Here is a 16,079-nt window from a genome sequence, read left to right as displayed (position 1 = left end):
TAGCATGGGAGATAAAGTGATGGACAAAATAAAATCTTATTGAAAAGAAAAATGCTCCAAGAAATGAGTCTATTAATTATAAAATCTAATAATGCCAAAAACTATGGACATGTGGAATGCCAAGTAAAATATTTTGAAAGATATCTGACAACTATCTCCTTTCACCTTTTAACATCTCTGAAAGTGGAATGTGGATTTTAAGTGATGGGATCTAAAATTTGATAAAATATGACATTAGCAAGGGTTATCTTGGAGGTAGGCTCTATGATAAGGCATTGCTGTATTCCATATTGTTTGAAACTTTGCTGTGAGAACATATATGACTAACTTGCATAAGGAAGCAGCAGCAACAAGTCCTTTAGGGCCTGTGAAGGAAAGTGGTCCAGGCCAGGTGAGGACAGTTGCAATCTATCCTGATGCCTAACAATTTTACCTTATAATCCTCACCCATTTTCTTGTTTCTGCTTCAGCTTACTGCTCTGTGCTTCTGCCTTAGCCAATGATCTTTTGGTTGCAGTAACAGAAACCCATTCATAATAGCTTAACCAAAGGAAAATTGGGGGGGGGGGCTTATTGGAATAAATGGGCCACTGCCATGCCTATAATCTCAGCACTCTGGGAGGCTGAAACAGGAGGATCACTTGAGCTCCGAAGTTCGAGACCTGCCTAAGAGCAAGACCTCATCTCTATTAAAAATAGAAAAACTAGTTGGGTATTGTGGTGGGGACTTGTAGTCCTAGCTACTTAGGAGGGTGACACAAGAGAATCACTTGAGCCCAAAAGTTTGAGGTTGCTGTGAGCTATGATGCCAGATCACTCAATTCAGGGCAACAGAGTGATTCTCTGTCTTTAAAAAAAAAAAAAAAAAAAGATTAAATAGGTATTATAGAATCTGAGGGAAGATCCTGTGGCCAAGCCTAGACAAGGATGCCCTCAGGAGTCAGGGGCAGGGCATGTCAGCCTCTGTCTGGCCTCGCGTGGTCTCACTCTCTGTGTTTGCTCACCTCATTAGCTCATTCCTCTCTTTCCCTTTCTGCAGAGGGGGTTTTAGACTTCTAGGACAAAAGATGGTCACCCTACTGCTGCTGAAGTATATCTTTTTCAGTTTGAGTGACCAATAAAGACAACTAGCATCTCTGGATCTCACATCTGTACTCTTAGGAGGAGGAATCTGATTCATTCTGTTTGGGCTTGGTGTCCACTCATGATCAATTGGTCAGGAGTGGGAGGTGGGGCATATATGCAGTTGTTGTGCCAGGAGCCACTTTTGTGGCCAAAGGAATTCAGCTACTCAGGAAGGTGAGTCATGGCCAGGCAGATGACTTCATCTCCATAGCTCAGAAATGTCATTTCCATGCCGCCTGATTCCCTGTAATCTTTTGTTTTGGTCCTAAATGTGTCTGGGGTTTTGGTGCCCTGTGGTACTGACAAAACAGGATGCCCTTTTCCTCCCTGTGCAACTCCTCCCCAGATGGTCCTTTCCTCTCAGGCTTCTCGGCTTGGCTTGCTGGCTTAAGAGAGGCTGTTAGATTTGCCATCAAAGGCATTAATTAGACAGAGACTCACTGACAAAGCCAGTGACCTGCTGGTTTATCTCTTAGCCTTTGGAGGCAGAATGGAAATGTATCTTTCTGCAAACATGGGGATAAGTTGAAATAGAGAGAGAAATATAAACTGCATAACTCCAAATAGTTCTTATTCCCTTCATATCCTAGCCTAATAGTGCTGGAGAAAACAGTCTTAGTGGTCAAAGTGACCACAGAGAATGCTTCTAAGGTGCTTCCAACTCTCATGTACTATGGCCATCAGGTGGGAAGGTGGGGCCCTTGTCCAAGGTGGGGGGCATTTCTCAGCATGACTGGCACAAGACATGTTCAGGGTAGACCCAGAGGTGTCTGGCTGGCTGGACAATTTTAGGTTTGAACTTCTTAAATGTGGTAACAAAACAACCAAGAGCTGCTTTTTGTGGGAAAATACGTAAAGATCATAGTCATTAATTTTAAACTGAAAATCCAACTTTGACTACACCATCATCATTGATTAGTTACAGCCTTCTTTCAAACCTGGAGGGAGTTGTCATGTAGAGTACTAGTGAGCTCACCAGGTCTGTAGAGTGAATTTTAAATGATATGAGGAAATACTTGAGGAAACTAACAATGTTTCATGGGTAAGGGGAGATGGAGAGAACAGGTTTGAGTTCTATTTCATGGGTAAGGGTAGACGGAGATGGCTGCCAGGATAGGGAAGGTGAAAGGAAGAGAAGTCTTGGCAAATGTCTCATGGTAATTTTCTTGAGTATGAGGGGAAAAGGAAAGAATATAAAGATCAGCTGAAGAAGTGGACCTCCTTGATGGGATTTCTTTAATGAACTCACATCCGCAGCAGGCCTGGAACAGGAGGCCTATACAATTCAAGGCCTCAGCAGCTGTGAGAGAGAATAGGTTAGTGCTGCATCCGGTCTCCACTGTGGATTTAAGCAAGGACAGAGACTTTGCTGGTGCTCTGCAGAGCACCCTTGGGCCAAAGAGGCTCCATGCATTTTTTCCGGGACTTCAGATCATTTGCAGTTTGCCCCATACTCCCACACGTTTGCTTCTTCATGTCCCAAAGCTCTCCCCGCTGCTGCAGCGTTCCCATAGGAATGTGGATGGCTGCCAAGCGACCTCGTGCATTCCATTCATCTCCTTGGCTAGGAGGCAGCAAGGAGGACAAATCGGCTGGCTGCTTAACTGTTTGGGTCCCAAATCCACCCCGACAGGGATCACCAAGCATGCTAGACTTTTCCAACAATCATAAAAGAGAAAAATAATAAACAAGATAAAACAAAAGAAGAACTATTTATTCATTCATGTAATCCCATCTGGAAAACAGCTATTCTTAAAGGTGCCTAATAAAAACCACATTCTTTGGTTTGTTACGAAATCATCTTCCACCAGAAAGGCATTTTGAAGAGGCTTTGTGAGGTGTGACTAAAGACAGGGTGACTAATTTTTGTTTTCTTTAAACCAACCCACCGAAAGATAGCCAAATTCAGATTGTTGCCTTGCAAGTAATCTGCATGGGATGATACCCTGCAATTCCAAGATGCTCAAACCTGAGTAAAACTCCTTTAAGGGAATTCCTGGAGTCTGGCGCTCATGGCTGTGCTGTGTTTATCATTCATTCAGCACATAGCAGGTACCTCTTGTGTGCCAAGCACTCTGCTGGGCCCTGGGGATGCAGGGATGAGGAAGATATAGCCTCGTGGAGTGTTTAATCAATTGTAGGAGGCCCCCTGGGACCTGCAGAAAAAGTTACCTGGACCTGGGTTTGAATCCCCACTTAGCCTGGTACAGATTGTGTAATCTCGGACAACTTTCCCGCACTCTTTGAGTTGCCGTGTCTTGTTTGGAAAATGAAGATGGTAAAATCTACTTCATAGGATTTCTCTGAGGAGAAAATCAAATGAGAATATGTAGGAAGCAGATTTAACACGGAGGCTGTTACAGAGCAATTACTCAGCAAGTGGAAGCTCTTATGGTTGTAGTTGTTTGAATTAGATCGCTAGTTCAAAGATGGTTCTTCCCTAGACTAGACTTACTGTGCTTTCTGAAAAATCAGTCATTTTATTGTTGTCTATGAGTAACACACATAAGGTACCAAATTCAAAATATACAAAAATTAGAAGATAAAGAGGAAATCTTCTCCTATCCCTGGTCCCTCTGCCATTAGTTTTCCTCCCCCCAAATAATCAATATGACTAGTGTCTTATGCATTACCAGATTTACTATATTTCTTGAGTCCATAGCGATGCTTATTGCCCATCCCCCCGCCCCAGCTTATTGAGGCATAGTTGACAAAGTTGTATCTATTTAAGGCATATAATCTGATGATTTGACATATGCGTTGTAAGATGAGCACCGTGATCTAGTTAGCTCACACACCATCTTCTCCTTAGTTATCACGTGTGTGTGTCTGTGGTGAGAACACGTCAGAGCTCTCAGTGAATTTTAAGTAGGGAATAGAGTAGTATTAACTATTGTCACCATGCTGTACATTAGATCAACAGAACTTACTCCTCTTATAATTAAGTTTGTACTCTTAGACCAACATCTCCCCGTTTCCCCCCACCCCCTAGTCTTTGGTATCTGTCCTTCTCTCTGTTCCTATGAGTTTGTCCCTTTCAGACTTCACGTATAAGTGAGATCATACAGTATCTGTCATTCTGCATCTGGCTTATTTCTCTTTATATGATGCCCTCCAGGTTCAAATGGTCACAAATGGAAGAATTTTCTTCTTTTTGTTGCTGAGTAATATTTCCTTGTGTATCTACACCATCTTTTTCTTTATCCATCTATCTACCCACACTTAGATTGTTTCTGTGTCTTGACAATTTGAATACTGCTGTGATGAACATAGGAAGGTAGATATCTCTCTGAGAGTCTGATTTCATTTCCATCAGAGATGCCTCCAGAAGTGGGATTCCTAGATCACCAATCTGTTAATTTTTTGAGGCACCTCTGTATTCTTTTCCATAAGGGCTGTACTAATTTACATTCCCACCGACAGAGTAGAAAGGTTCCCTTTTCCATATGCTCACCAACACTTGGCTCTTTGATAACAGCCGTCCTGACAGGTGGGAGGTGATATCTCCTTGTGGTTTCGAATTGCACTTCCTTGATGATTAGTGACGTTGAGCCCCTTTTCATGTACCTGCTGCCCGTTTGTATGTCTTCTGTGGGAAAATATCTGTTCAGGTCCTTTGTACGTTTTAGATCAGATTACTTGGGGTTTCTTTGCTATTGAGTTAGATGAATGTTTTATATATTTCTGGCATTTACTCCTTATCAGATAAATAGCTTGAGAATAGTTTTTTCTCATTCTTGGGTTTCCTTTTCCTTTGTTGATTGTTTCCTTTGCTGTGTTTATGTTTGCTTTTGGAGTCATGTCTAAAAAAATCATTGCTAAGATGAATATTAAGAAGCTTTTTCTGTTTTCTTCTAGGAGTTATATGGTTTTAGGGCTTATATTTAAGTCTTTAACTGATTGCATGTTAATGTTTTTTATTAAATCATATTTGTGCACATTAATACTATCATGGGATACAGTGTGTTGTTTCCATATATAATTTGAAATACTTTCATCCAATTGGCCAACATGGCCATCATGTTGTTCTCATAATTGTATTAAGACATTTATATTCGACATTTAGAAATATTCACATGTACCCTTATAGGTATCATATAAGGATCCAATTTTAATCCTTTGCATGTGGATGGATATCCAGTTTTCCTAACACCATCATGGAAGAGATCTGACTTACCCTCTTAAGTAATCTTGGTGCCCTTGTCAAATAGCTGAATGTGGATGCATGGGTTGCTGGGTGCTCTGTTCCATTCCGTTGGTTCTGCTTTTATGTTACTGTTTTGATTACTAGAGCTTTGTAATATAGCTTTAAATTGTGAAGTGTGATGCCTCCCATTTTGTTCTTCTTTGCTTTGACTATTTGGGGTCTTTCGTGCTTCCCTATTACTTTTAAGATTTTTTTTCTATTTCTGTAAAAAACAAATGCCATCAGGCTGGGTACAGTGGCTCATATCTGTAATCCTGGAGGAGGCAGAGGGGGAGGATCAGTTGAGGGCAAGATTGGGAGATGAGCCCAAGCAAGAGTGAGACTCTGGTTCTAAAAAAAAAAATTGAAAAATTAGCTATGTGTGGTGGCACTCATCTTTAGCCCCAACTGCTCAGGTGGCTGAGGCAGGAGGATTGCTTAAGCCCAGGAATTTGAGGGTGCAGTGAGCTATAATGACACCACTATACTCCAGTCTGCATGACAGAGTAAGACCCTGTCTCAAAAAAACCCCAAAAGAAAAGGAAAACCCAGAGAAGTACCATTGGGATTTTCACAGGGCTTGCATTGAATCTACAGGTTGCTTTGGGTAGCTGTTGCTCATTCCTGCTGCTTCATTCTTTTTTAATGATTACACAGTATTTCAGTGACTGGATGTGTCATGATAGATTTAGCCTCTATCAATGTATACTTAAATTATTTCTAATCTTTGGCCATGACAGCAACTCAGCGAAGACCATTCATGTGCTCAGCTTTTACTACTTCCAGTCAAAGAAGAACGGTAAGCCAAAGAAATACAACAGGCTTCACAAGGCAGCTGCTGGCAATATCATGAGAATGAGGTGATTGCTCAGGAACTGAAAATGCTGATGGGATTGGATACATTCTCAATGCTTTCTTGAAGAAAACTCATCATCCTAGTCCTAGAATATTAATATTACCTGCAAACACAATCTATTTGAAACATGGAGAGTTTATGTAATAGTAATATCAAAATGGTGGTGTTTTTGTCCAAATGTGACTGTGGTAAAACCCCTCCAACACCTCTAACAAATGAACACATTTTTCTCTGGTTGGCAGCAAAGAGTCGAGGATGCAGAGATTCCAGACAGCCACTCTAGAAGCAGCTGTTAGGAAGATTCACACTCTAATTTGCTGCCACAGCTTGAAACAGTGAAATGTATTAAAATGTGCCACATCGGTTAACATGGGCTCAATTAGATGAAGGTTGCCAATTTGGAAGGAGGGCAGATGTTCCTTGGTGGCTGTCTTTGCAGATGCCCGGGCCTGCACAGGCTGTGTGTGGGACTGAGTCAGGGAAAACTTATACATGAGATTCTGGCACAATCCAAGTACAAACAAGACCCAAGGATTAGCCTTCCTGGATGAATAATTATTTCTGAATCACGGGGAAGGCACACGTGGAGAAGAGGCAGAAGAATGGAAGTCTTTCTAAGAAGTCTCCGCTGTCAGGCGCGCATCCTCAATGAGCTCCATGCAAATGAAAACCGGTCCCAACAGCATCTCGAGCCAAAGAAAATTCTTGGTTGAGGTTGAAAAAATGTCAGATAAATAGTTTCTTCTTGCTTCTCAGCAGGCCCCAGCTATCACTGCAATCCAGATCTGGCCTCTGAGCGGTTCTGGCAGGTTTAGCTTGGACCAGCTGCTGTGATGAAATCGCAGTAATTCCAGGTTTCCCTCCAATCTGCACTGAGCCAAAGGCAATCTGGGCTTCTAGCATCCGCTTGCTCCATTGCCTTCTCTCCCATCCCTCCTCGTCTTTCAAGCTTCTGGTCTTGTTTTTTTGTTGTTGTTTAGAAAAACAGCTGAGATAGTAGTAATAGGGGAAACCTGTCCAGGCAGCCCAGCAATCTGGAAAATGTTTATTTCAGGTCAACTCAAAAAACCTACATTGAGTGCCCAGTGAGTCTATCTAGGTGGGCTGTGTGGTGTAACCACGGGGTAACATGGATCGTGTTCCTGCGTAGCAGATCTCCTTTAATTCACTAACAGCCTATTTGGAACTAGTATTCCTATTTACAAAGGAGAAAACTGGGCCTCCGGAAGAGCAATTCTCTTACCTAAAGACTGACAGCTGGCTAATAGCGGTGTCTGGATGAACCTGGTGTAGCCTGAATCTCAGGCTTCTCCTTGTTCTCACTAGGCTACAGCACTGGCCCTAAGCAAAGAAGGCCCTATTTGGAGTTCAGGTAAAAAAGACTGGGGCAAGCAAAGGCAGAAACTGAGACCCAGGTCGGGAAGGTGGAGGTAGGTGGCTACAGTGTGTGGAAGAAGCAGCAGGGGGAGGTTGGTGCTCACCTGGAGTCCAAATCTGAAGAGGTCACGGATCCTGGGAGCTCAGGGGGACCTTGTTGACTGAATTTCCCCAGCAATCACTTATTTATAGAGATGAACTTCCAGCAATTAGCCCAAGGACTACGGTATTCTGAGAAGTTCTCCGTAGCTCTGCCCGTTGCACTGAACATAGCAATCTTAGTGCCCTCTGTGGGGTTCAGGATTCTAGACACCACTTCCCAGGGTATTGAGAGCCCTGCACTGTGACTCATTTAGGGAAGGGTGTTTATTGTATTTCTTATAATTCCTTTAAAACAGGCTTCCTGGGCCAGACGGATGGCTCAGTGCCTACCCACTGGATTATGGGCACCAAGGATAATGGAAGCAGGTTTGTTTTTAGAGATTGAAGCATCTTTAAATCAGGGAAGGAAAAGGACTCTGAGCAGAGCCTGCCTGAGTGACTTCCAGCAGCTTGTGTTGAAGAAGATGAGCATGGGTTCCCAGTGCAGCCAGTGAGATCCTAAACCACACCACGTGTCCAGGAGGACACTTCGGAGCACAGCTGGCCAGCACGTGTCTCTCATTTTTGCCTGTGGTATCTCGGCCCATATTCTTCTGACCATCCTGAAGCAGCTTCAGAAAGCTGATGGTCACAAAGGTCTGACAATCGAAGTGGTGCAGATGCTGGATTCCAGAAATGACTCACCAGGGATTCCGACCCAAGAAAAATTCGTTATCAAGAAAAATAGAGAAGAAGCATCCCACACCCTCTTCTCTGACTGGATTCTCCCTGGCAGCAAGCTCCAGTTAAGGGAGGGGAGACATTTTAAGCTTTGAATTATTTGGGGGGGAACTTACTATGCAAGGCATTTTGACAGCTGAAAGTGACACAGCTGCTTGATTTGCAACTCTTGGGTAGGGGCAGGACAGTCCCCACTGAACTGAGTGAAAAAGACAGAAAGACAAGCATTGGTCTTTGCACTATAACTTTGGGCCTATGTGTCTGCATACTGGCTTCATGGTATAGGTTTTAAATTTACAATCTGGGCTCGGCGCCTGTGGCTCAAGTGGCTAAGGCGCCAGCCACATACACCTAAGGTGGCGGTTCGAATCCCCAGCCCAGGCCCGCCAAACAACAATGATGGCTGCAACCAAAAAAAATGGCCAGGCGTTGTGGCGGGTGCCTGTAGTCCCAGCTACTTGGGAGGCTGAGGCAGGAGACTCGCTTGAGCCCAGGAGTTGGAGGTTGCTGTGAGGGTGATGCCATGGCACTCTACCCAGGGGGACAGCTTGAGGCTCCGTCTCAAAAATAAATAAATAAATAAATACATAAAAAATAAAAATAAATAAATAAATAAATACATTTACGATCTGGAACACTGAGTAAGATGAGAGGCGTATAGAACATGATTCCCAGAAAGACTGGGGGCCCTGAGCTAGATGGGCCTGCGTTTGCTTACATCTGACACTAACAAGTCCTGTGATTTGGGGCAAATTACTTCTCCGTGAGCCTCACTTTCTTGTCTGCCAAGTGGAATACAAATAATTGTCCCGAATCTTTATATGAACATTATGTATTTCCAAGATGCCAAGCAGATTGCATGTGCTAAGTAAATGTTAGTAAATATAGAAATAATGAGAACCAGAGAACCATATAGACCAAAATACATAACACATAATAACTCCCTTCCCCCCAAAGTACCAGATGGTAAGTTCAAGTTCAGTGTTCACCTTTGCACTCCCAGCACTCTACAAACTTCTTGGCACATAGTAGACAACCCCCAAGTGATTGTTGCATTAAATGGTGGTGGTTTGTTGAGCATCACTTAGGTGTAAAGAATTGTTCCAGACACTCCTGGAATAATAGAAGTAAATGAGATGCCCCCTAAAGTCTGACAGACAGGAATTTGAGTCATTTAGTTTTTCTGAAACTTAGTTTATTTGCTTGTAAGAGAAAAGCACATCTACTGGGAACAGAAATAATTGGTGAGCTCTCCTAAAACCGTTCTTTCCTTTTCCCTGTTGACAGATCCCAATTGTACTTAGGAGACCCCACATCTCCTCTCTTTGTCTCTGTCTCATTATTTCAAACTAACCATCTTGATGACCTCATTTCCTTTGCCTGTGATTGGTTTAGGTTCTGGCCAAGCAGAAATGAGGAGATGTCTCTAAAAGCTGCCAGGAAAGGTTTTGTTGCTTTTAAAAAGAGAAAGAACGCATGGTGAAGGGACCCTAAAATACCCTTTCTTTTTCTACTAGCTATTGTTGAGGTTGCCTGTGATGCCTGGAGCTAAGCAGCCATCTTGAGCCCATGTGGAGAAGCACACTGACCCCCTAAAGATGGTAGAGATGGCAGCTGGAAAGAAGCTTGGTCTTTTCAGTGGTATCACTGAACCTCTGAACTAGCCAGCCCTGGATTCTTATTGAACTAGGTGAATTTTCCTGATGGTTCAGGTCAGTTAAGTCAGAGAAGGCAACCTAGGTTATATACTCCCACGTGGGGTTGTTAAATTTAGTTCCTCTTACTCCCCTTCCCCAAAACAGGACAGCTATCAGCCAGGAATATTGTAGGAGAGATTCCCACCTTGTGTGGGAAGATACGTGGGTTCTATCAAACTTTGGAATTCTCTGCTCCATCGGGGAATCCTAGAAAACCATTAGGGGGAGCTTGTCAGGGAGCTCCCTGCAAAATAAGGCTTCTTAGGGGAGCTCCCTGCAAAATAAGGATAAAAGTAGTCCCTACCTCAAGATAAAGATTAAATGGGAAAATGTCAAGAGCGTTTTATAACATGCATTCTTATTTACAGACAGTTACCCCCCCCAAGAAAACCCTCCATGCAACTAAACAAAAAGCAAGAAAGTAAGGCTTTTTTATTTTTAATTTTTCTGGAAACAGATGCAATGTAGGGACATTTGTTGGAGAACAAGCCATTTGGAGAAAGTGGTGGCCTTCTCTAGGAAGGATTTCATGCTCTCTCCCCGTCAGCTTTGCAGCAGCACAAGCCCTTCTCAGTGATTCTAAAGGGCACTACAGCTGGGAGCAGAGGGGAAGGGCTGTGGAGTCCCTCGGACAGTGACCTGCAGCTCTGCCGTCACCAACTATTAATAGCCTATAAATCTTTGGAGTCAAGCCCAAGCCCCTCCTACCCCAGGGACATCAGAGGGTCAGAACACTGCCTCATATGGTCTGCAGAATCCTGGTGATCCCTGGAATTCTCCCAGTTAGGGATATTTTTTCCTGTTGAGCTGGGCCTCTTCCCACCAAGACCTCAGCATGAACTGCTAGTCGGATTCCCATTCAGCAAGCGTTACTGGACTTTTTCTGGGTCCTCAGGCCACTTGCTAACTGCCTTGACACACATTGTCTCATGCTAGCATCACGACAATAAACGAAGCCATTGTATGGAGACAGAACCTGGCTCAGAGAGGGGTTGGGACTTATTTGACACATAGAAAGAACTTTTGGTTTTAGAACCCAGTCCTTCTGTCTCTAAGGCCGGTGATCTAATAACTATTCTGTTCTGGAGTCTGGGAGACTTCTGGGCAGACCACCCTGGATTATGCGGGAAAGAACAGTAGGGAGGCTGTGCAGGAGCAAGAACATAGCTGGCCTGGGCGCTGGACCCTGAGGTTTGGAAGGTTTTGATGGCCCGTTGGTGCGTAGGATGCTGTGGAGCTCAGGCACTGTGGGGTCTGGGAGCAGACAGGGCCCTCTTTGCCCCTCTCTGCATGGCTACACCTGACTTTACTGTGTCCGTGCTTATAGAGCCTTTGAGACCCTCCATGATTCCTGCATGCAGGACAAAGAGGCTCCTTAGTTTGACCCTTGAGGTCCTTCATGACCCAGTTCCTGCTCTTCTTTTAAAACTTACCCCCTTTCTGTGCTTCCTGTTTCCGTGCAGATCTGGTTACAATTCCCAGGACAGCCACGTAGAGGGGGAAGGATTGTGTCTTATGACTTTTGAATCCTCAAGAGCCCAACACAGTGTCTGGAGCAGCTGTGTGTTTAGGGGCTATCGGAATAGCTGTCACCCTGGTCAACAGGGCCCAGCAAGTGAAACAGGGGAAGGGGGTGTGAGGACAGCCTGGCTGCGAGAGAGGCAGCTACATGTCTGGGTCTCCGGACACTCATGTCAGCTCATTCCTACAGAATGTTTCTTGTCTCGCAGCCTTTCTGAGATTCTTGCAGACCTTCCCCAGCCCTCCCCTGGGGGGCTGGTTTCCCGGGAAACCCATCTCCTGAGGCTCACAGAGCTGGCTTACTTTTTCACTTTTACTTTCACCACTTCATGCCAAGTTCATGTTGTCCTTCTATGATCTCTAAACCAGGACAGTGAGGAACTCATGTTTAATGGGAGCCTGCTGTATGCCCACATACATTTGATCTTGGTCATCAGCCTGTGGCAGGAGGGGCTATTTCCTTTTTTACAGTTCAGGATATTGAGGCTCAGAAGGGTTTGGTACCTTTCTTGGAGGTACACAGTTGATAGGGGCAAGGCTGGAACGTGACTCTGCATTTCACAACGGTCCTTTGCAACACATCTCACTGTCTCCTGTGGAAGTTTGTTCCCATCATGGTGTCGCTTCGACTCAAACTGGAGCTCTGCTGTCTGGAATGGATCTACTGAGTGTCACCAAACTGCTCTCTTCTGTCCGGAGAGTCCTGCTCAGTTCTTCTTTCTAGTGATTTTATTTATTGAGAATTTGAGAATGTTAGGCTCTGAGAGCTGAAAGAGACTGCAAAAATTACCCAGCTCCCCCTGTCCTAGAGCCTGAAACTCGGGATTCCTCGTTTGACGATGACCTGATGGTGCTACCTGGGGCCTGCAACATTCAGTCTGAATCCAGCGTCGCTCCGCTCCAGATCCTCCCGAGACCGAGCACCTTTACAAGGGTATCTCGGAGTGTCTTGAAGGTGCATGGTCACCTGCCTGATCACTTCTTTGGGACTGCTTACCCTTGACTCTTCTCAGGCGCGCCTTTCTGAATGTCTGAACAATCCTGGGTCAAGATTCCTCCCTTTCTGCCCTGGATGGTCTTACCTTCTCCAGGGCCGTCATTGTTGGCACTGATGTGGTTCAGTCCTTCAACACAGGGGCCAGAGCCCTGCCCTTGAGGCCTCTTCTGGCCTGGGGCTCAGCCCTGAACTGCAGGGGTTTCTCTAAGCTCTGAAAGTGCCAAGCTCCTGATCACTAGGTGGACAGGCAGCCGGTGCACCCCCACCCCCGCCCCATGTGGGATATTGGACATTACATCTGCCTGTGGAATTGTCTCTTCTTAGGTCCACATACTTCAATCATTGCCTGAGCTCCAGGAGCCCATTGGCTCTGATCTGTCCCCTCTGACCACCCTCTGTGGTTGAGCTATTGATCTCCAGGTTTCTGCTGGGGATCAACATGGGCATAGTTCTGGGAACTCTGTCCCCTTGAGGAAGACCGTACCAGTGGCCAGATTTGGGACCACAAATACTAACATCCCCTATCCCCGAACCCTAGAGAAGGGAGCCAAGCTGGGCTTGATGTGAGACCTCAGCCAAGTAGGCCAAATTCATGACCAACAATAATTCCTTTGGGAAACAGGAGTGCCAGGCAGCAAGGAGAAACTCAGCTGTGTAGGGGAATGGTGAGAGAGTGCTGCATAGGTCCACAGGCCCTCAGGCCTCAGCCACTGTGCCTGCATAAAATAATGTCAGTGGGATGCTGAGGGCCCATGAGAGAGCTCAGGGACTGGAGGAGGCAGAACCTGCAGGTGGAGGCCTCGGGAGCTGAGGTGCACAGGGCCTGTGTGTGTGTGTGTGTGCATGCAGGGAGAGTGCAGGGGCCCCTGGGCATCAGCAGACCTGCCCTCCTGGCTTCCTGCCCATCCCCTTTCTCACCTGTGCAGAGAGGAAGGCCTGCCATCTTTCTCCTAGCTGGTATGTGATGAGACTTTTAAAAAATATTTTTGTCTCCCCCACTGCAGGTAGGTCATTCTAGAAGGATCCTACTGGTCCCTCAATGAGCCACAAGGGCAACATTTCTGAACCTAGTATGTAGAGTGTGAATGTGACACATTTCTGTCATATTTGGAGACATCCATAGGGAACAGCAGGGCATCTGGTTTGAATCCTTCCTCTAAACCTCTGGCATCCCTGGGTTGGAATGCGGCCTGGCAGGGAGGGATGCCCTGCGGAATGAGTGGAACTTGATCTACAGAAGGAGCAACTCTACATAGTGGGGCCAGGGCAGGCTGGGGCCTGGGAGTATGTGCCGCCCCACAGAGGGCCTCCCTGGGGGTCTTGCCCAGGGGTGGCACAGATGGGACCCGAGCGGGTCTAGTGTGTGTCTTACAATTCAAAGACCCTCTTTTCCCAAAAGAACCAGAGAAAGTGTGGCACATGGCACAGAACCCAGGCTGGGGTCCTGCAGACCTGGGCTGGATCTCACCTCTGCTGCGTTCAGCCTGGGCCACAGCAGGCAGCTCGTTTATAACTTCTTGGAGCCTGTTTTATCATCTGTAAGAAATGACGTTAGTTACACTGACCTCACAGGGTTTTTCTGAAGACTAGGAAAAATGCTTACATACAAAGAAGGTATTCAAACTTGTCAGCAATTTTAATATCTTCCCACAGAAATGGGGGGCAGAGAGGCCAGCACCCCCGGCTCCAGCTTTGCTGCCTCAGCTCTGTGACTTTGGGCGAGCTCTTTCCACCTGTGCAGTCATGGGGCTGGAGTAGATCATTTCTAAGTGCTCTGGGCATCCAGCCTCCAGGATTTTTTCTTCCCTTTCTTCCCGGTCCCTGAGAAGCAGGCTCTGAGGTGATGGTTTGTGAGCAGGAGGCTTACTGGGGAGAGAACTAAACCAGATGGGCTGGGGAAGTGGCCTCCCTGCTCCCTCCCGGAGCCCGGGGACTACAGGGAGTGTATCAGAGAGAGTCTTCCTTTCAGGGATGTCCAGATGGAAGAAAGTGAGTGGCTGCTGTGTCCACATTGAGTCCCCAGGGGAGGGCCTGCTCTGGGGCTCTGCAGCCTGGCCCCTGGTACAGTGGGAGGCAGCTGGGGGTGAGGAGGGAGGTGGGAGGGAGGAGTGAGGGCTTTGGTCCTTATGGGGACCTGGGGTAGAGCACCTTACCCCCCACTGCACAAGCCCTTCTTGCCTCCAGGCTTTTCTGGAGCAGAGGTTCAGGCTGCTGGCTCCTTAGTCTTCTGCCTGGCCTGGCCCGGCCTTCCCCAGCCCAGGAGAAATCAGTGTCTGTCCATGAATACTTGTCTACTGCCTGGAGCTGCCAGAAATTCTGAAGGCGAAAGCTGAGGAATTCAAAGCATCTATGACTTAGCAGGATTGTTCCCAAACTGCAGGCTTCTCCAAAGAGCCTTCTGGATTTCATTGTGATTACATCTCAGCTCTTAGAACTCAGCCAAGGGCTCCTGGGACTCACATTTCAGGGCGGCCTCCTGGCTGCAGGGGTCAGCTGGCCGGGTCATTTGGAATCCTTGTCTGTCTGTCCAAAGGTAAGAAGTATGAAAGATGGAGTCCTACAGTTCTGTGCCTTTCTCCTGGGTCTTCTTGGCCACGCCCCTTACTTAGCCTGTCTGGACCCGTTTGGTCATCTCTGACATGGGCTTGGTACTCCCTGCGAACCTAGGGAAGGGGCTTTTCTAGGGGCTAACCTCAGTTCGTCCTGAGAAGCTCAACATGCCTTCTTCTATAGATGGTTCCTTCTCTAAATACGTAGTCCAAATGGTAGGTCCTATCTTTTTATAGATGCTATCTCCTGTCTATGATCGGAGAGACCAAAATAGATGCTCTTTTATCAACTAAGATGGACCCTAAGGTTAAAAAAACAAAAATTATCTACAGGCCAGGGCTCAGGACATGACTGGTATTGCAACTCCCTAAAATTCCTAGGGTTACAAGAAAAACCACACTCTTGCTAACCTCCCTAACAGTAGGAGCTATCAGGCAAAATGTTAGATCCTCCCTTGGACAGAAGACCAGCCTTACAGACATTCTTGCCTGATAAAGGACAGTAACTCCAAGCCAGTTTCAGCCAGCTTATAGACTTGTACACGAGTTGTCTTTGTGTCCTATAGTTCACTTTTTGAGACAAAGAGCCTAATTCAACCCCATTTTATGCTAAAACCTCACCCCAGAGTGAACAGGAGATCTATCTTGTATATGTCCACCCAACACACATGTGCTTGACTCCCCTTCTAAATATGGATCAATTTTTCCCAAACTGGCTGACACAGACTGGGTAACACAGACTCTGTGAGACATAAAAGTCAACCTCTCATTTCCCCAGAGAGACAGCACCTTTTGGTCATGCTGGAGACTATCTCTTCCTGGTTTATAAACTAATTTCACCAATAAAACTCTCTACTTTTTTAGCCATCCTGGTTGTTCTTTGGGTGACATGCCCTATCCCTAGTCATGACTAATTTGTCCCGATATGGACACTATGCCCTTCTTTGGA

The sequence above is a fragment of the Otolemur garnettii genome, unplaced genomic scaffold, assembly GCF_000181295.1.
Source record: "Otolemur garnettii isolate 467f Iridium unplaced genomic scaffold, OtoGar3 scaffold00001, whole genome shotgun sequence".
NCBI classification, from domain to species: domain Eukaryota; kingdom Metazoa; phylum Chordata; class Mammalia; order Primates; family Galagidae; genus Otolemur; species Otolemur garnettii.
Note: the sequence above shows the minus strand (reverse complement) of the source record.